The sequence below is a fragment of the Eurosta solidaginis genome, chromosome X (genome assembly GCF_040869045.1).
Source record: "Eurosta solidaginis isolate ZX-2024a chromosome X, ASM4086904v1, whole genome shotgun sequence".
Classification (NCBI taxonomy): Eukaryota; Metazoa; Arthropoda; class Insecta; order Diptera; family Tephritidae; genus Eurosta; species Eurosta solidaginis.
The window spans coordinates 194254717-194270994 of record NC_090324.1 but is presented as its reverse complement, the minus strand read 5'-3'; the positions used below and the strand labels follow the sequence as shown (position 1 = coordinate 194270994).

Here is a 16278-nt window from a genome sequence, read left to right as displayed (position 1 = left end):
TAAAAATTAAAAACAAAATTCTAAAAAATAATCTATAATCTATCAAATTTAAATATATAAATAATATAAAAAATAAACTCAAAACAATATATTCTAATCTTAATAATATTGATAACAAATGTTTACGGTTAGAAACAAATACCAAAACTCCAATTAAAAATAAAATAAAAGGCAACATTCAATATAAAATGATTAACATTAGTTTTAATAGTTTAACAAAAACATTGGTCTTGTAAATCAAAAATAAAAATCTTTTTTTTTTAAAACTTCAAGAAAAAAGAAACTTCTTTATCATTAATCTCCAAAATTAATATTTTCATAAACTATTCCTTGTATAATTCAATTATTTTTTTTATTACTACATTAATTTCTAGATTAATTTTTATTCAAATAAATCATCCATTAGCTATAGGACTAATATTACTTATACAAACATTACAAATTTGTATATTAACAGGAATATTATATAAAACATTCTGATTTTCTTATATTTTATTCCAAATTTTTTTAGGAGGAATATTAGTATTATTTATTTATATCACTTCACTAGCATCAAATGAAATATTTTCATTATCAATTAAAATAACAATTTCATGTATTATAATATTCATTATTATAATAATAATTTCAATTTTCTTAGATAAACCCTTTATACTAAATTACATAGAAAATAATGAAATAAAAACAATATATAATATAAAATCATACATACAAGAAAATTCTATTATACTTAATAAATTATATAATTACCAAACAAATATAATAACTATTATATTAATAAACTATTTATTAATTACATTAGTTGCCGTAGTAAAAATTACTAATATATTTTATGGCCCACTACGAATTATAAACTAATGAATAAACCTTTTCGAAATCAACATCCTTTAATTAAAATTACTAATAATGCTTTAATTGATTTACCAACACCTATTAATATCTCAACTTGATGAAATTTTGGTTCATTATTAGGATTATGTTTAATTATTCAAATTATAACAGGATTATTCCTAGCTATACATTACACCGCAAATATTAATTTAGCTTTTGATAGAGTAAATCATATTTATCGAGATGTAAACTACGGTTGATTATTACGAACATTACACGCTAATGGCGCATCTTTTTTTTTTATTTGTATTTATTTACATATTGGACGAGGAATTTATTATATATCTTATTTATTTACACCTACATGATTAATTGGAATTTTAATCTTATTTTTAGTAATAGCAACAGCTTTTATAGGATATGTATTACCTTGATGTCAAATATCTTTTTGAGGTGCAACAGTTATTACAAATTTACTATCAGCAATTCCTTATTTAGGAATAGATTTAGTTCAATGAGTATGAGGCGGATTTGCAGTTGATAATGCTACATTAACCCGATTCTTTACTTTCCATTTTATTTTACCTTTTATTGTGCTAGCTATAACAATAATTCATTTATTATTCTTACATCAAACAGGATCAAATAATCCTATTGGATTAAATTCAAATATTGACAAAATTCCATTTCATCCTTATTTGTCTTATAAAGATATTATTGGATTCATTATTATAATTTCAACATTAATATTATTAACATTAACCCACCCATATTTACTAGGAGATCCAGATAATTTTATTCCAGCAAATCCATTAGTGACTCCTATTCATATTCAACTAGAATGATATTTTTTATTTGCTTATGCAATTTTACGATCAATCCCTAATAAATTAGGAGGAGTTATAGCACTAATTATATCAATTGCAATTTTAACAATTCTTCCATTTTACAACTTAAGAAATTTCCGAGGAATTCAATTTTATCCTATAAATAAAATTTTATTTTGAATTATAATTATTACAGTAATTTTATTAACATGAATTGGAGCACGACCAGTAGAAACTCCTTATATTATTGTAGGTCAAATTTTAACAATTATTTACTTTTTATATTATATTACAAATCCTATAATTAATAAATGATGAGATAATTAAATTAAATAGTTAATGAGCTTGAATAAGCATATGTTTTGAAAACATAATATAGAAAATACTTTATATTAACTTTACTTAACAAAATTAATTAAATAAAATTTAACAACAACAACTTAAATCCAATAAAAAATAATAAACAATTCAAAGAAATTGGTAAAAAACACTTTCGTGCTAAATATATTAATTTATCATAACGAAACCGAGGTAAAGTACCACGAACTCAAATAAATACAAAAGAAATAAATACTAACTTTAAATAAAACACAAAATTAAATAAATCACAACCTAAAAAAATAACTCTAAATAATATTCTCATAAATAAAATTCTAGAATATTCAGCTATAAAAATTAATGCAAATCCACCTCTTCTATATTCAATATTAAATCCAGAAACTAATTCAGATTCACCTTCAGCAAAATCAAAAGGTGTCCGATTAGTTTCAGCTAAACAAATACAAAATCAAACAAATCTAAGAGGTAAAAAAATTACTAAAAATCAAATATATTTTTGATAATAAAAAAATTGAAAAATATTATATCTTCCAATTAAAAAAACAAAAGACAATAAAATTAAAACTATTCTAACTTCATAAGAAATTGTTTGGGCAACCGCCCGTAATCCTCCTAATAAAGCATAATTAGAATTTGATGATCAACCAGCAATTATAATTCTATAAACACCTAATCTAACACAACTTAAAAAAAATAACAACCCTAAATTAAAAGAAAATAATTTCACAAACAAAGGCATACAAAATCAAACAACTAAAGAAAGAAATAAAGAAAAAATTGGAGAAAAATAATAAGAAATATAATTCGATAATAAAGGATAAGTTTGTTCTTTAGTAAATAATTTAATTGCATCACAAAAAGGTTGAGGAATTCCTAATAAACCAACCTTATTTGGGCCTTTTCGAATTTGAATATACCCTAATACTTTACGCTCCAAAAGAGTTAAAAAAGCAACTCTCACTAAAACACAAACAATTAAAATTAATGAACCAATTAAAGTTAAAAATAATTCAAAAATAAACAAGTACTATTTGTAATTAAAATTACATTTATAAATTCTAAATTTAATGCACTAATCTGCCAAAATAGTTAATTAAATTATATTAATAAAATTCACATAAATAAAATATAATTATTTTAATAACTGGTCGTTTCGTACTAAGATATTATAGTATATTAAAGATAGAAACCAACCTGGCTTACACCGGTTTGAACTCAGATCATGTAAGAATTTAAAAGTCGAACAGACTTACCATTTAAGCAACTACACCTAACATTGTACCTTAATCCAACATCGAGGTCGCAAACTTTTTTATCAATAAGAACTCTCCAAAAAATTTACGCTGTTATCCCTAAAGTAACTTATTCTTTTAATCATTAATAATAGATCAATAAGTCATAAATTAATGATAAAAATTAATTAAAAGTTAATTAAATTTTAATATCACCCCAATAAAATAATTTTAAAAATTAATATAAAATTAATCTAAAAAATAAAAATTTATAAAACTATAAAGATTTATAGGGTCTTCTCGTCTTTTAACAAAATTTTAGCTTTTTTACTAAAATATAAAATTCTACAATAAATTTATATGAAACAGATTATACTTCATCCAACCATTCATACAAGCCTTCAATTAAAAGACTAATGATTATGCTACCTTTGCACAGTTAAATTACTGCGGCCATTAAAAATTTTCATTGGGCAGGTCAGACTTTAAAATTAACTCAAAAAGACATGTTTTTGTTAAACAGGCGAGTAATATATTTGCCGAGTTCTTTATATAAACTTTTCATTAAAAATTATTTATATATATATATATATATATACTAATTTAATCATTATTTCTTTTCAAATAAAATTACAAAAAATTTTTTTTATAAAAAATTAAAACATAAATAAATAATATTTAAATAAAATAATTTTTAACAAAATTAATAATAATTGCTAATTCTAAGCATATATTTTTTAATTAATTTATTTCATTTATAATAATTCATTTTAAAGCTTATCCCTTAAAATATTATAATTAATAAATTTATTTATTAACAAAATAAATAAATAAAATCAAAAATTACTAAATTAAATTTATTTCTAAAAAAACTAGATATATTTATAAACGAATAACATTTCATTTCTAATAACTTATTCAAAATAATTTTAATACATTAAATTTAATAAATTATTAACTCTTATAAAATCGAGATCAATATTTTTACTATTAATTATTTAATAAACCCTGATACACAAGGTACAAAAAATAGATTTTTCTTATAAAATAAAAATTTTTCAAATTATTTCAATAATCTTTCACAATACAAATAAACTATAATTAAATTTATTTTTTCATTAAAAATTACTAAAACACTAATTTTTATAATTACTTTTAATATAAATTAAACAAACAATAATATAAATAAATAAATAAATCATAAAATAAATAAATATTAAATTCAATTTATATTGATTTGCACAAAAATCTCTTCAATGTAAATGAAATACTTTACTTTATAAGCTTTAAATTGTCATTCTAGATACACCTTCCGATACATCTACTATGTTACGACTTATCTTATTTTAGAAGCTAAAGTCAAATTTTTTATCTTTAAAATTTTACTACCAAATCCAATTTCATTAAACATTTAAAATTTAAATTCATTTAAATAATTTTATTGTAACCCATTTCTACTTAAATATAAGCTACACCTTGATCTGATATAAATTTAAATACAAATTATTGAAAATTATTATTCTAATAAAATATTCTAATAACGACGGTATATAAACTGAAAACTAATTTAAGTGAGGTACATCGTGGACTATCGATTATAGAACAGGTTCCTCTGAATAGACTAAAATACCGCCAAATTTTTTAAATTTCAAGAACATAACTAATACTACCTTAATGAAAAATAATTACATTTTTTATAATAGGGTATCTAATCCTAGTTTAATAATAAAATTTTTAAGATTAAATAAAATTAATTTAAAAACTATTGTAAATTTAAAATTTCACTTAATAAATTTATATATATTTTTAATTTATACCTTCCATCGAAAAATTTTTACTTGTATTATTTGTATAACCGCGGATGCTGGCACAAATTTAACCAATACTAAATAAAATTACTAATTCCAATTTTAATTGATTAATAAAACTAATTACTGAGAATAAATTTAAATTATCAATTATTAAAATAAATAATAATACACACAAAAATTTACATATAAAATAAATTTCTAACAAAAAATAAGCCAAAATAAAACTTTATATTAAAAATAAATTTATAAAAAAAATATAAAAATAAATAATAAATATTAAATTCAAATAAATTAATTGCTTTTAATTTTAATAATAAAATATAAATTATGAAAATGATTAATAATTTGAAATTTTTAATATTGTAAATTAACTGATTATTATCAAATTAATAATTTAATACAGTAATTTACCTCCCTAAAAATTTTCAATAAATTAATTTAATAATATAAAATACAAAATAATATAAAAATAATTATTAATACAAAAATAATTAATAATTTGAAATTTTTAATAAAAATCAATTTCATAATAAAATATAAAATAGAAATGATTAATAATTCTAAAATCTAGAATAATGCGATATCAGCTTTGCTATCACAGATATCGACAAAGATGGAAACCCAGGAAACACGTATAACTGAAAGTATGGCATCTCAACTAGAATCACAGAAGACACGTATTGCAGAAATTTCGTCAGAAATAACACCTGAAATGAAATCGGAGATTGAAACACAAGAAACGCGTATATCCGAAATGTCGTCGCAAATGTCATCTCAGCTGGAATCGCAGGAGAACCGTATAACAGCGAAGATTGAAGCACAAGAGGAACGAATGTCCGAAATGTCGGCGCAAATTTCAGCACAAATATCACCGCAGATCTCTGCTCAACTGGAAGAGTAAGAAGGACGTATTTCCTCGAAGTTGGAGGCGCAAGATACAAAAATTGTTCAGTTTGAGGAAAAAATCGAGGCCGAATTGGATGCTTTGAGAGGACGTATCGAGCAGTTGCAACTAAATCGTCCAGCAGTTTCAACGAGTAATCTAAAGGTAAAAACACCATCCTTTGACGGTTCTGTTCCTTTCCAGATCTTTAAGCTACAATTTGAGAAGACCGCAACAGTGAGCAACTATTCCGAAGTACGAACGGAACATTTATGACGCATTGATGGCTGCTGTAGAACGAAGGTACGGAAATGAACATAGGAAACAGATATATGAAATAGAATTGCAAAACCGTTACCAAAAAGCTAATAAGACTTTGCAAGAGTTTGCTTCGGATGTTGAAAGATTAGCTCATTTGGCAAATGCGGACGCACCCGTGGAGTACACCGAGAGGGTAAAAATCCATAGCTTTATAAATGGCGTACGGGACGTAGAAACGAAGCGAACGACATATGCAAACCCAATACCCACATTCGCAGAAACGGTATCCCATGCACTGACTCAGGAAACAGCGTCGCTTCTGTGTAAGCCAGTTTTCAAAGCACGCCGTGTGGAAGTAGAATGATATGTGAAGTCTTAATTGGGAAGTTCATGGTTCTACACAAATCCATTGTGGCGGAGATTGTTGATGAAGTCATATTGGGAGTGTACTTCTTAGTTGACTGTGACATCAGGATCGATATGCGGAGAAGGATTGTGCGCTATGAGAACCAGGACGTGCCACTTAACTTCAGTTTGGAAAAAGGGTTCAGCACTAATCGAGTGCTTGTGAAAGAGATTCGACAAAAACACACAAAAGTCAAAGGCAGCAGATCGGGCAAGGGTTGATGGAACGAATAGGCCAAACAAATCAAAATCAAAAGTACCTGCGAGAAAAACACTAGCATTGACAAACCCTAATGGACGCACTAAAACGACTGAAAGAATTTTCCAGAAAGAATGCAAGGGTGGTTTCAAGCTAGCGCGCACTACTGTTTTGAAACGTCAAAACGATACTGATGATGCAAGGTCAATCCGTCAAGATCAAGCTCCGCGAAGTAGTTCTTCAGTGGCCAAAGAACAGAGTGTGAGGGAACGGCCCAGGTTAATGAGTAGTAAGATGAAACACAGGTACGACAAGAACTTTAATTCGGAAAGTTTCTTGGAGGGAGATTTGGTACCGCTATACAACCCTCACCGGGGGAAAGGTGTTCCATCCAAATATCGGTGCACTTGGGCCCGTACAGAGTTATGAAGAGGATCAGTGATGTCACCTACCGCATACAAACAATTGGGAAACCACGAAATAGAAGGGTGGTTCATTTGGAGAAGCTAGCAGCGGTTAGATCGGGAGATTTGTCTGATCGGGACGATCAGACATAGGCGGAGGGCAGTGTGACGAATATTAGTGACACTAAGTGATACTCACATCACTAGTTTGATGCTAAGCAAATGAAGCCACAACAACAATAAAGCAAGCAGTCACTTGTATCTACATAAACGAATCAATCAATATGCCTACACATATGTACGTACGAGCAGCGAAGAGTAACGCACAAATACATGCATATATCTGAGATACTCCCAAAAGTATGCAATCATTTGTTCAAGTTTCACTGACATATACACGTGCATGGGCTATGAGAGAAGCTATAATATCGTGAATCTGTAGTTATAGCTGAGAACTAACTAGTAAATTTTAGAAATAGAAGCGCCTAGAAATATGTCAACGAGGAAACCAAATAGTATAAAAAGCAGCAACAATTGAGGTCGACAATCAGTTTGATTTAAGCAAGCTATCACTTGCGAAGTATAAGTGTTATTGTGAAGTACTTTAATAAAGGCCATTTTGCCTTATTGAATAGTGGAGTTATTTATTCAACAGTTTAGTGATTCGAACGTTAGTAGAAGGTTGCAAATAAGAGGGATTGCACAAAAAATCTTTACAATATCAAATACAATTTGCGTAAATTAATTGGAACAAAAGGTCTAGGATTTTCTCCTGACACTTCACACCATATACTAAAGTTTAGAAGAGGAGTTTTTATTAATTTAAGACTTTGAAATGTTTGCTGGGATATAATTGAATTAAGTTCACTGTCTTGTAGTTGTTCACTTTACAAAATTTTGAAATTTAATTCTGAAATTTTAATTGCATCTTATTCGAACACACGAAATAATGTATCAGCTGCAACATTTTCTTGTCCCTTAATATATCGAATATCATTCGTGAATTGAGCAATGAATTACGTACATATGTCTAGTTTGTCTTGGACTACGTTCTGTTTTTGAATTTAAAGCAAATACCAATGGTTTGTGACCTGTGAAAACTGTAAACAGTCTTCCTTCTTAAAGATAGTGAAAATGTTTTATATTCAAGTAAATAGCTAATATTTCCCTGTCAAATGTACTATATTTAATTTTGGATGTAGACAGTTTCTTGGAAAAGAATGCAAGTGGTTCTACTTACCATTAAATATTCGATGTATGACACCACCAATTGCCGTATTAGATGCATCTACGTTTAAAGAGAGCTTTGCATCTTTGTTAAAATGATTTAACAATATCGTAGATGCAAAGCTGTCTTTAATGCATTCGAAGGCTTTATTAGATTTTTCGTCCCAAATTAAAGTCTTGTCTCGTTTCTTACTTGTCCGATTGATTAAATCATAGATAGCTGTCGTAAACTCTGCTAGTTTTGGTATATATCGGTGGTAATAATTTACCATACCAAGAAACTTTTGAGCTTGTTTAATCGATTTTGGGCATTCAAAATTACGGATTACTATCACTTTTTCCTCTGAAGGTCTAATTCCCGTTGCAGAGATGTTATCTCCTAAAAAATCAACATTAGAAACGCCAAAAGTACATTTGCGTGGTTTAAATTCAAACCGTACTCTGTAAGACGTTGAAAAAGTGCTCGAAGATCCTCAATTGTTATTCCTCGTTTTCGCTCGCGACTAGAGATCATCGGTATATGTAAAAACAAAATCTAAACCATTGACTTCTTCATTAATGAATCGTTGAAAAGTTTGTGCCGAATTTCTAAGACCGAAAGCCATTCGTACAAATTCAAACATACCAAAAGGTGTAGTAATGGAAGTTTTATAGATATCATCTTCTGCCATTGGAATTTGGTGATAAGCTCTTACTATTTCGAAAATATGGTCTTATTTCTGATATTCAAAGGGTAACGGTCTGACACAGTAACAATATTAATCTTCGAAAGTCATCACAAGGACGCCAATCATTTAATTCCTTTTTAGGTACAAGATGGAGTGGAGATGCCACAGATGAATTTGAAGGTCTACATATCCCTGTCTTTACCAAAAGGTCGAACTCGGTTGTGGCTACTTTGAATTTTATAGGACCTAAATGCCTTGGTTTAGAGTACGGAAGATTTCGTTCAGTAACTAGCCTATGGACTGTTGAATGTTTAACTTTTTGCGAATAATCTGGTTCAGCAAACAGTGAAGGAAAATCTTTTAACAACTTGGTATATTTGTTATCAACAACAAACATTTTTGGAAGCGAAATATTACAAGCGCATGAAATTGTATTAACTGAAAGATTTGTTACGGGTTCAATCAAACGATTACATCTGATATCAACTAAAAGACCATATTTGGATAGAAAATCAGCACCAATAATTGGTTTCGCTATATCAGCTATCAAAAATGTAAACGGAAACTCACGACGTAACCCCAGATTGATGTTTAAAAGTTTTGTACCATACGTTGAAATCGTTGAACCGTTAGCTGCAATAAGAATTAAAACTGACGAACATTTTGTAGAAGGAAATTTTGTCACTGGAAGCACCGATATTTCCGCTCCACTATCAATTAAAAAATTCAATTTGTTTGTTTTATCAAAAATAAATAGGCGACGTGTAAAGGTGTCTAAATTTCCGTTGTTTGTCGCTGCAACAACGGATGGTTTTAGTTTAACGAATTTTTATTTTTAGAAAAAGCACAAGGTTGTTCACATTTCTGAGCTTTTTCTCCAAATTTATAATGAAATGTTTAAACTGCCTCCATCACCATTTAGACGGCGGCGTGCGAATTGCTTAAGCGCAGCCGTGCGCGGCGAATGGAAAGGCGCCAACGAATGTCGAACCGCCATCACTATCAAACAATTGTCTCATCGGCAGTCAATTACTGTCAATCGGCAACGCGGCTGCGCGCCTCTTTTGTATATACACATATTTTTAATACGTGAAAATAAAGTTTGTAATATGAAGTGCGTTTGAATATTCTTTCATAGCCAGAATTGAGAAACCATTAAAAAATAAAAACGAAGTGAATTTATAACGTTTAAGAAAAAAAAACTATAAACCTTTTTAATTTCGAACCCAAAGTATAGCAAAGAAAGAACAAGTGAGTATTCACTATATTTATGGTCCTTCGCAGCAATCTTGGCCCACCCTTAACACTTAAAACAAAAAATTAATATCAAATCGAATTCTCGCTCGTTTTAATATAAAGCAAAAATACAAAAACAAAGTGCAAAACAGTGTGTGCGCAAAACTATACATACGAAAAAAAAACATAGAAATTTAGAACAAATATAAATAGAGTGAAAAAAATAAATTTCGCAAAAAGCAAACAAAAAATACATACACGTATACATTTACAAAAAAAAATTGCTAAAAAAATTTAAAATTTTTAAAAATAGAGAAAATTTTTGTTTGAAAATTGTGAACGCACTAATCATAAGTGCCACTTTGGAAAAAATTTTGCAATTATCAAAATCATCAAACTCAAGAGCATCAACAACGAGCAACAACAAGAAGACCGGGCAACACAATAAGAAGCAGTACATACAGGAATCGGTGAGTAGGCAGTTTTTTATTTTTCATAAAAAATATAGAAAATAATAAAGCTTTTTCCACAAAAGTTCTATTATTTTTTGTAAACTGCAAAACATATATATATATGTATATGTAGGCAGTTTTTTATTTTTATTTTTATGAACTCACCGATTCCTGTATGTACTGCTTCTTATTTTGTTGCCAGGTCTTCTTGTTGTTGCTCGTTGTTGATGATAAGATGGTCGATGTTGCTGCTGCTATGAATATAGCGGAAATTTTCTTTGCGTTCATTTTCCTGCAACCTTTTTGCAACCAAAAATTGCTAGAAAATATTCCGCTGCACCAATAGGCAAAATCCGCCAATTATATATATATATATATATATATATATATATATATATATATATATATATATATATATATATATATATAATATATATACAAATTTTCAGTGGTATTCAACCAACGAAAATTGCAGTTTACTTGCCTACTCAAACCTAATGTGCAAGAACAACATCAGCAAAATTTCTTCTACATCTGAGTTTACCTTGTTGATCGCGCAGATCGTTGAACTTGGCGATACAGTTCAACTTACTTCCAAGTCATTTTTTCTGCTTGGCAGCATATAGAAAATTATAATATTCATACGAGTACGTATGTACTTACATACACGTACAAATAATTTTTTTGAAGTTGCTTTTCCAGCATTCCTATTTCTCCACTCTGAGAACATCATACGTGCTTACTCGAACGTTCAAGTCGCTCTTCCAGCGACATTCTCCCAACACGTATAGCTACATTAGCAAAGAGAGTTCGTACTGTTGATCAAATTTCTTAACCTCTCTCACATTTGCAATTTTCTCACCTTTCTTTGCTGCACTCTCCCAACACTACAATCAAGCGCACTCTGTTCACAAAAGGAACGCGATATTAAAGCGACGAAGAAGCAAATCAAAACAAACTCTGTTCGTAAACAAAAATAAAGCAGGCTCTTTGATTCACGTTCATACGTTCGCACAAACATATATACATACATACGTTTGTATATTGCGCATGTACATTTGTACTTATTCTAGCGTACAAAACTAAGTTTGAGATATTTTCGTCTCTATAGGAACTTTCAAAAAAAATATTCATACAGACTTAAAAGTATTATCTTCTAATATTAACATACATCTATATATACACTTACAAGTACACGTTTATTTGCACACGTATATATAAGTGAAAAGTGTTTGTGGTTTTTTTATTTATTCTTTTGTTTTTGTCAAACATTACAAAATTAAATTTCGCATTTCGCGGATTTAAATCATTTAAGGAACGTCCCGTTGTCCGTGTTTGACTCTATTTTCAAAAAACAAGAAATAAAAAAAATAAAAAACAAAAAAAAAAACAGACCCATTTAAATTCCCTTTTTAAATTTCTGTGGCACGAAGAGTATTTCCATCTTCTTACTTTGCGAACGTTCGCTGAGCGTACAAATATTTTATTCGGCTTTTTTGGTAAAAACCCAAAATTTTTCTTGAAATGCCTCTCAGTCCCCCAAAAATGTTCTAAACCAGGACAAAACCGAAAGACGGCCCAAAAGAAGAAACGGTCAAGGAAAGGGCGACATCCCCCGCCCAAAATCCAAATCAGTTGACCCATCCGCGCAAATGTTCATTGCGGAAAGTGACATTCTCATGAGATACTGTGCAAAATTTAACGAGGCACCGATTCAAGGTCATACTGATCGTATCTCATGATAAAGGACAAGGCATTAGATGATTATTGGGCACGGCTTCAATCGGTTTATGATCTGGTATTTTTGAAACCAGACGAAAGTTTCCCTGAAGGCTTCAAGAGTTCAGTACAAGGCAAACAATGGACTTGCCTTGATACATATGAAGTCACCAAAGCAAAGATTGCCGATCAACTTTCGTTGATGAAATGATGGCAACCCTCGGCTGAGGCAAATATTTATCTCAAAGTCCCATCATGCGACACGGAGACCCTTTATGGTGGCTATGAAGAATAGTCCGCTATTTGTGATATGTTCACAGCGGTGTACATTAACCACCCAAGGCTCTCCCGTGCTCAGAAATTGTACCATTTCCTGTACAAAACGCAAGGCAAAGCCGGCTCCATCGTCAAAAAATATTCGTTACGCGATGATAACTGTGACCTTGCCTGGGAAGCTTTACTGTCACGATACGAAAGCAAGCCTATCCTGGTTGACAACCAGATTAAATCCTTACTGACTCTTGCCCCTCAATCCGAAAACAGTGAGCAACTTCAGAGATTGCAAAATACAATCAACAACTGCCTATCAGTCCTTCACTCCCAAGGAGTTGCGATAGACAGTTGGGATCCGATTCTGGTGTACATTTGTTCATCAAAGCTCCCCGAAACAACCCTGCCACTTTGGGAACAATCTCTCTCTTCTCGCAGAGATCTACCCTCATGGTCACAAATGAACGACTTTCTCACCTCGTGATATGAAGTCGTTGAAAAGGTCAATAGGCTTCAACCAAGCAAACAAAAACCAGTCGCTCATCAAAATTCTGCGCAAAACAGGTCCTTCAACAGGACGCAAACCCTTGTGGCAGATCTAAATAGGAAACTTGCCAATGTTGCAACTCCCCGCACCTTATTAGATTCTGTCCACGATTCAAACGAATGTCTGTGCAAAACCGGACACAATTCGTAAAACAAGCTAAGCTGTGTACAAACTGCCTTAGCAGCACTCATATCATCAATGACTGCACGAGCAAGTGGTCATGTTCGACATGTCATCAACGGCATCACACGCTGTTGCATGCGAGCCCACAAGCTCAAAGTTCCACCCCGCGAACGAATGCACCAAACGTGCAGCACACAACTGCTGAGTCAACAACTGACGTTCGACAAACGCAGAATAGCTCCGATTCTATGGAGCTACCGTGTTGTTCAAATACTCACCGGTTCAATCATTGCATGCAGCCAATGATAACAAGATTCTCTTTCCTACTGCTATGGTCGCAGTCGAACGCGAAGGGGAATTATTTCAACTGAGGGCCCTTATTGACCAGGGCTAGGAAAGAACTTTCATAGCCTCCAAAGTTCAACAACGGTTGAAACTACCATTCGAACATTCAAAGTTCGAAATCTCTGGCATGAGTGGACAAGTCGTACAAAAGTCCTCCAAGCTTTGTCCTTTGACACTGGTTTCATCCAAGGCCATGAAAAGGATAAAGGCTCATGCCTTTGTGTTGCCGCAACTTACGAAGAATCTGCCAACATCCACCATCAGCCGCAAAATCTGGGAGCAGTTCAAACTCCTTGAGCTCGCTGATCCCAGTTACCATATACCAGGTCAGACTGACATGGTCGTTGGCAGCGACATACTTCCAAAAATTCTTCGGGAAGGTATATAAAAGGTGTGCGGTAGCATACTTGCGCAACAAACCATTTTTGGTTGGATTCTCAGTGGTCCAATAACTGAAAATGTTGTGTCATTCTCGACACATGCCCAAGTATCAAACGAGACACTCAGTTCTCAATTGAGAAAATTTTGGGAAGAGGAGGAAATTCCACAACCTCCACAGATATTCCCCGAGGATCAAGCGTGTGAGCAGATATATGCAACAACCACGACACGTCCACCAAACAGTCGATACATTGTTCGACTTCATTCACGGAAGATTTTCTTGAAAAACTCTCTCTCTCGACAAATCCCGCCCGGCTGCTCTGCGGCAGTTTTTCAATATGGAGCGAACGCTTCAGGAAAAGGGGGAGTTAGGTACAATGTAAAACAATGTGTTGCAAGAATATCTCGACGTTGATCGCATGGAATCTACCGACCCATGCGAAATAACTTCGAATGGCAAGGTCTTCTCATTTTACTTGCCACATAATGCGGTAGTCAAACTAGATAAGGTCACACCCAAAGTTCATGTGGTTTTCAACGCCTCTAAAAAATCTGGGTCAGGCAAATCCCTGAATGACGTTTTATACACTGGTCCAACTCTCTAGCCAGATCTCATGCAACTAATCCTACAGTGGCGCATGCATAAGTATGTGTTCAATGGAGACATTGACAAAATGTACCGCCAAAATGTGATCCTCATACAAGAGGACGACAAAGATTTTCAGCGAATCCTATTTCGCAAATCGGCCAACTCAATTGGTAGCAATTTCAATCTAAAAACGGTTGCATTCGGCGTCAACTGTGCACCATATCTCGCAATTCTTACGTTGCATCAACTATCCGATGACGGGAAAGCGACATTCCCGTTGGCTGCAACAATTCTCAAGACGCAAACGTATGTCGACGACATCTTATCAGGAAGTCGCAACATCGATAACGCCACTGAATCACTCGTTTAAGTGATAAAATCCCTTAAATAAGCTGGTTTCATATTAAAGAAATAAACGGCTAATCACCCGGCCATATTAGAACAGTTTCCGAAGGAGGATCTTCTAGACTCCAAATTCTTGAAATTTGAGAGCACTTCAAATACCAAAACTCTTGGCATTCGATGGAACGCGCTCACGGATAAATTTGCATACTTTATCTTCTGTTGCAAAATCTTTTGACCCGGCAGGATGGCTGTCGCCAGTTATGATCCAGGTCAAGATTCTTCTCCAAGAAATCTAGCTGGATGGCAGGGATTGGGATGAAAGCGCCAAGCCCGCAACATTATCAAAACGGCAACATTTCGCAGAAAATCTGCCAGCCATTTGCCACATCGACATCTCTGAATGGGTTAGTGTCGTTCCAGGGCAAGGCATCCAAATCCACGGGTTCTGTGATGACTCGGAAAAAGCATATTGCGCAGCGATTTACATCCGCACACATGTGGACTATTTCATACATATATCTTGCATGCATTCTAAACGTTTCTCACACTACAGTGCATTTGACACTCTGCTTATGTCGTAAGTATGAATGTGTTTATAATAAGCAATATCAACATAATTACGTTCTCACAGGCAAGCTAGCGAAGCGCGTGCGATATATGAGCCACGCTTATGCACCAGCGACCGTGCGAATGGTTGCTATGTACAAACGTTTACATCGCTCATGCAATATGTATGTACGTATGATTAGTATATATGCACTTTAATACATAAGAATTTGGTTATAATATTTTAGTATAAATAAGCCGAAATTTACTGAATAAAGTCAATTCAAGCTTGGTGCCGCTTAAATTGCACTTCCCAAATTTAATTTCTTTTAATCTCATCCTACATGGCGATCCTGCCATACTGCCTGAATTAAATTGGCATCCTGCAGAGCGATCCTGTCAGCTCTGCTTAATAATAAACAGACTGCTGTCTAAAAAGCGGTCTGCTAAACATATTTAGCAGGACTGGTTTAGGAGTCATTTTTATACCAAGCAGGATACGCCTTACCTACAGGGCGATCCTGCCACACTGCTGAATTCAACCGGCAGTCTCCCTCGTCTGCTGCTTGAAGTATAGGCAGACTTCAGATACAAAATATTTTTGGAAAAAGTTTACTTTCTGCAAAGGAGTTCAAGGC

General features: G+C 32.0%; 1 protein-coding gene across 1 annotated transcript in view; it reads right to left on the bottom strand.

Annotated features, from left to right (window-relative positions):
• The window catches only part of LOC137234149 (putative nuclease HARBI1), a 344265-nt gene that overhangs the window by 22815 nt on the left and 305172 nt on the right, over positions 1-16278 (bottom strand). The window lies entirely within an intron of this gene.